The 6,800-nt window shown below is 38.1% G+C and overlaps 1 protein-coding gene across 1 annotated transcript in view; it reads right to left on the bottom strand.

Moving 5' to 3' along the window:
• GTF2A1L (general transcription factor IIA subunit 1 like) overlaps positions 1 to 6,800 on the bottom strand; it is a 69,697-nt gene that overhangs the window by 50,756 nt on the left and 12,141 nt on the right. The window lies entirely within an intron of this gene.

Below are 6,800 nucleotides of genomic sequence, written 5' to 3'. Positions count from 1 at the left end.
GAAGTGAGAGAGTGGCATGGACATATATACACTACCAAACGTAGGGTGGATAGCTAGTGGGAAGCAGCCGCATGGCACAGGGAGATCAGCTAGGTGGTTTGTGACCACCTAGAGGGGTGGGATAGGGAGGGTGGGAGGAGGGAGATGCAAGAGGGAAGAGATATGGGAACATATGGCTATGTATAAATGATTGTTGTAAAGCAGAAACTATCACACCATTGTAAAGCAATTATACTGCAATAAAGATGTTTAAAAAAAAAAGAATAAAATACCTAGCAATAAACCTACCTAGGGAAACAAAGACCTGTATGCAGAAAACTGTAAGACACTGATGAAAGAAAGTAAAGATGATACCAACAGATGGAGAGATATACCATGTTCTTGGATTGGAAGAGTCAATATTGTGAAAATGACTATACTACCCAAAGCAATCAACAGATTCAATGCAATCTCTATCAAATTACCAATGGCATTTTTTACAGAATTAGAACAAATAATCTTAAAATTTGTATGGAGACACAAAAGACCCTGAATAGCAAATGCAGTCTTGAGGGAAAAACACGGAGCTGGAGGAATCAGACTCCCTGACTTCAGACTATACTACAAAGCTACAGTAATCCAGACAATATGGTACTGGCATAAAAACAGAAACAAAGATCAATGGAACAAGATAGAAAGCCCAGAGATAAACGCACACACCTATGGTCAACTAATCTATGACAAAGGAGGCAAGGATATACAATGGAGAAAAGACAGTCTCTTCAATAAGTGGTGCTGAGGAAACTGGATAGCTACATGTAAAAGAATGAAATTAGAACACCAGAAGACCTAAATAGATATTTCTCCAAAGAAGACATACAGATGGCCAAGAAGAACATGAAAAGCTGCTCAACATCACGAATTATTAGAGAAATGCAAATCAAAACTACAATGAGATATCACCTCACACCAGTTAGAATGGGCATCATCAGAAAACCTACAAACAACAAATGCTGGAGAGGGTGTGGAGAAAAGGGAGCCCTCTTGCACTGTTGGTGGTTCTGTAAATTGATACAGCCACTACGGAGAACAGTATGGAGGTTCCTTAAAAAACTAAAAATAGAATTACCATATGATCCAGTAATCCCAATACTGGGCATATACCCACAGAAAACCATAATTCAAAAAGACACATGCACCCCAATGTTCACTGCAGCACTATTTACAATAACCAGGTCATGGAAGCAACCTAAATGCTCATCGACAGACGAATGGATAAAGAAATTGTGGTACATATATACAGTGGAATATTATTCAGCCATAAAAAGGAACAAAACTGGGTCATTTGTTGAGAAGTGGATGGATCTAGAGACTGTCATACAGACTGAAGTAAGTCAGAAAGAGAAAAACAAATATCATATATTAACGCATGTATGTCGAACCTAGAAAAATGGTACAGATGAACCAGTATGCAGGGCAGAAGTTGAGACACAGATGTAGAGAACAAAGGTATGGACACCAAGGGGGTAAAGCCGCAGGGGTGTGGGGATGGTGGTGTGCTGAATTGGGCGATTGGGATTGACATGTGTACACTGATGTTTATAAAATTGATGACTAATAAGAACCTGCTATATAAAAAAATAAAGTTAAATTTAAAAATTTTTAAAAATAAAGAATAAAAAAAAAAAGGTTGGCCAAATGGTTGTAAATGTAATCATTTAAACATAAGTCTTAATACTACTCAGCCATAAAAAGAACAAAATAATGTCATTTGCAGCAACATGGATGAACCTAGAGACTGTCATTCTGAGTGAAGTAAGTCAGACAGAGAAATACAAACATCATATGATATCACTTATATGTGGAATCCAAAAAAAATGGTACAAATGAACTTATTTACAAAACAGAAACAGAGTCACAGATGTACAAAATAAACTTATGGTTACCAGGTGGGGAAAGGGGGAGGGATAAATTGGGAGATTGGGGTTGATATATACACACTACTATATATAAAATAGGTAACTAATAGGGACCTACTACATAGCACAGGGAACTCTTCCCAATACTCTGTAATGACCTATATGGGAAACGAATCTAAAAAAAGAGTGGATAGATGTATATGTATAACTGATCCACTTTGCTGTACAGCTAAAAATAACACAGTATTTTAAATCAACTATACTCCAGTAAATTTTTTTTAAAATAAGTCTAAAGAACAAATAGTTACTAGATGGATCTCAGTTGACCAATGTAACCTTAAACCTTACCTCAAGGTTCATTTTGCCTACTTGAACCTGATTGTTAGAGGACCATTTCGCCTTTTCTTTAATGAAAACAAAAACCTTTTAGCATGTTTATGCAGCATGTATATACTGAATGTACTGTTTTTATGGTATTTTTTCACATACTGTATTAAGGAAAACTGTCCTAAAGATCCATTTCTGACACTAGAATGGTTCCATCATATACAACAAACAGCTCAGAACAGCAAATTTTTTTTAACTAACCATTCTTCTCACATTAAGACAACAGAAGTGAAGCTATAAAGATTGATGGTTAATGAAGTACAAAATTATTTTTATCCTCTGTCATCTATAGCTTTGCTTCTTAACAGGCATTCTTTTTGGAAAGGCTAAATTAGAACTGGAGTGGCAGGAACACAATGGTATTAGTCTTAATTAGCTGAAGTGAGAAAAGCTTAGGCTGGTACAGCATAAGCCATAGCCTGAGAGGAAACAAAAATCTGTTAACATACTGTCTGAAGCAATTAAATGAATTTCTTGAGGAAAAACAGCAACAATTCTCCGCTGTTAAATACTCTGCAATAAATCCCAAAGGATAATTCTCTCTACTCATACAAATCAAACAGAGCTAAAAGAGTTTTAAGAGTTTCTTTAGAGCCATAAAAAGATTGAACTAACAAAATTTTAAAGTTTCATGTAGCTTCTACTTAATTTTGATACAAAATTCACAAGTTATATTCAACATTCATATACATTCACTAATTATGTACACCATTATACGTTCCTGAAACACACTTTTTAAAATACTCAAGATAGTGTCAATAACCAATTAAGTTTTAACTGAATACATGTTTTTACTTAAAATGTCAGAATTTTGGTCTTCATGTATATATTCTACAAATAGCAAATTTCACAAACAATAAGCTTTAGAATAAAGGAAGAATTTAATCCGACAAATTTTTTCTTTTTGCGGTACACGGGCCTCTCACTGTTGTGGCCTCTCCCGTTGCAGAGCACAGGCTCCTGACGCGCAGGCTCAGCAGCCATGGCTCACGGGCCCAGCCGCTCCGTGGCATGTGGGATCTTCCCAGACCAGGGCACGAACCCGTGTCCCCTGCATCGGGAGGCGGACTCTCAACCACTGCACCACGAGGGAAGCCCCGACAAATATAATTTAAGGAGTTTTGAAAAAAGATAATATAGCACAACAACATTCACATTTATAAGTGTATTTTTCCCTACACACCAAAAAGTCTTTGATACATTAAGGCAGTTAATCATTTAACAATTTTTGGTCCTACTTTGAACCATACCAAATTTTAATATCCAAGTCACATTATTCAAGAGATGCAAAAACTGGTAAATTTCTTTTTTGTGACTACTCTTTAGTATATGGCTGTCTCCTGATGACCAAACTGAATATTCTAACTCAAATCACCTCAAGAAACAACAACATTGCTGAAATATTTAATAGATCCAAGTTCAAGAACAACAGAACATACAGTTTGTACCTGAAGTTTACGAGTTTTAATGCTCAAAGATGAAAGCTAACAAACCTCTCAATGTTCCTGGCTCTTCCCTGTCTTCCTCCCACAATGACTGATGGTTTCATCAAAAAGACTATGTGACATGAAGACCAAATAGCAGAAGATGATTTGAACTGTCCTAGAAATAAGGCAATTATAGACAAAGTGACTACATGTCCCAGTGTGCTCAGGATAGTCCAAGTTTACACCTGTTATTCTGAGGTTATTCTTATTATTATTTATTTATTTATTTATGACTGCATTGGGTCTTCGTTGTTGCGTGCGGGTTTCCTCTAGTTGCAGCAAGCGGGGGCTACTCTTCGTTGCAGTGTGAGGGCTTCTCTTGTTGTGGAGCTCGGGCTCTAGTCACATGGGCTTCGGTAGTTGTGGCACGTGGGCTCTAGAGTGCAGGCTCAGTAGTTGTGGCGCACGGGTTTAGTTGCTCCACAGCATGTGGGATCTTCCCAGACCAGGGATCAAATCCGTGTCCCATGCATTGGCAGACGGATTCTTAACCACTGCACCACGAGGGAAATCCTGAGGTTATTATTAACAGAATCCCATTTCTCTCTCAAAAGTGTATTATAAGCAAAAGACCCAGAATAGCCAATATGATATTCAAGGAGAAAATGATGTACTAACACTACCCAACTTCAAGACTTACTGTAAAGCTACAGTAATCAAGACAGTGTAGACAAATAGATGGCAAAAAAAATAGACAAATAGATCAGTGGAACAGAACAGAGAGCCCAGAAATAGATCCCCATAAATATAATCAATTGATCTTTGACAAAGGAGCATAAGCAATACGATGGAACAAAGATAGTCTTTTCAACAAATAGTGCTGGAACAACTGAACATCTAATGCAAAAAAAAAAAAAAGAAAAAGAACATAGATACAGACCTTACACGCTTCACAAAAGTTAACTCAAAATGGATCACAGAACTAAATGTAAAATGTCAAACTATAAAACTCCTGGAAAATAACATATGAGAAAATCTAGATGACTTGAGTATAACAATGACTTTTTTGATACAACCCTGAAGGAACAATCCATGAAAGACATAACTGATAAGCTGAACTTCATTAAAATTAAAAACCGCTTTGCAAAAGACAATGTCAGGAGAATAGGAGACAAGCCACAGTTTGGGAGAAAATATTTTCAAAAGACATACCTAATAAGGGACTGTCATCCAAAATAAACAAAGAGACAGAGGATCTTCAAGTTGGTGGAGGAGTAAGACATGGAGATCACTTTCCTCCCCACAAATATATCAAAAATACATCTACAGTCTACAGCCCTACCATCCTGAACACGCCCGATCTCGTTTGATCTCAGCAAAATACATCTACATGTGAAACAACTCCTACAGAATACCTACTAAATGCTGGCAGAAGACCTCAGACTTCCCCAAAGAGCCATGTGGCTCACAGGGTCTTGGTACTCTGGCCAGGGGTCAGGGCTGAGTCTCTGAAGTGAGAGAGCCGAGTTCAGGACACTGGAACACCAGAGACATCCCAGCCCCACATTATATCAATTGGCAAGAGCTCTCCCAGAGACCTCCATCTCAATGCTTACACCCAGCTCCACTCAACGACCAGCAAGCTCCAGTACTAGATATCCCATGCCAAACAACTAGCAAGACAGGAACACAATCCCACCCATTAGCATAGAGGCTGCCTAAAATCATATTGAGTTCACAGACATCCCCAAAACAAACACCAGACGTGGTCCTGACCACCAGAAAGACAAGATCCAGCCTGATCCACCAGAACACACGCACCAGTCCCCTCCACCAGGAAGCCGACACAACCCACTGAGCCAACCTTACCCACTGGGGGCAGACACCAAAAACAATGGGAACTACAAACCTGCAGCCTGGAGACCCCAAACACACTAAGTTAAGCAAAATGGGAAGACAGAGAAATATACAGCAGACGAAGGAGCAAGGTAAAAACCCACCAGACCAAACAAATGAAGAGGAAATAGGCAGTCTACCTGAAAAAGAATTCAGAGTAATGATAGTAAAGATGATCCAAAATCTTGGCAACAGAATGGAGAAAATATAAGAAACATTTAACAAGGACCTAGAAGAACTAAAGAGCAACCAAACAATGATGAACAACACAATAAATGAAATTAAAAATTCTCTAGAAGGAATCACTGAGGCAGAAGAATGGACAAGTAACCTGGAAGATAAAATAGTGGAAATAACTACCTCAGAGCAGAATAAAGAAAAAAGAATGAAAAGAACTGAGGACAGTCTCAGAGACCTCTGGGACAACATTAAAAACATCAACATTTAAATTATAGGGGTCCCAGAAGAAGAAGAGAAAAAGAAAGGGACTGAGAAAATATTTCAAGAGAATATAGTTGAAAACTTCCTGAATATGGGAAAGGAAATAGTCAATCAATTCCAGGAAGCACAGAGAGTCCCAAGCAGGATAAATCCAAGGAGAAACACGCCAAGACACATATTAATCAAACTATCAAAAGTTAAATACAAAGAAAAAATATTAAAAGCAGCAAGGGAAGAGCAACAAATAACATACAAGGCACTCCCCATAAGGTTAACAGCTGATCTTTCAGCAGAAACTCTGCAAGCCAGAAGGCAGTGGCAGGACATATTTAAGTGATGAAAGGGAAAAACCTACAATCAAGATTACTCTACCCAGCAAGGATCTCATTCAGATTCGACGGAGAAATTAAAACCTTTACAGACAAGCAAAAGCTAACAGAATCCAGCACCACCAAGTCACCTTTACAACAAATGCTAAAGGAACTTCTCTAGGCAGGAAACACAAGAGGAGGAAAATACTTAAAATAACAAACCCCAAACAATTAAGAAAATGGTAATAGGAACATACATATTGATAGCTACCTTAAATGTAAATGGATTAAATGCTCCAACCAAAAGACACAGATTGGCTGAATGGATACAAAAACAAGACCCGTATATATGCTGTCTACAAGACACCCACTTCAGACCTAGGGACACATACAGACTGAAAGTGAGGGGATGGAAAAAGACAGTCCATGCAAATGGAAAT

This window comes from Physeter macrocephalus, chromosome 12, assembly GCF_002837175.3.
Source record: "Physeter macrocephalus isolate SW-GA chromosome 12, ASM283717v5, whole genome shotgun sequence".
Taxonomy (NCBI): domain Eukaryota; kingdom Metazoa; phylum Chordata; class Mammalia; order Artiodactyla; family Physeteridae; genus Physeter; species Physeter macrocephalus.
The sequence above is the reverse complement of the archived record's forward strand: the minus strand, read 5'-3'. Positions and strand labels throughout refer to the sequence as shown.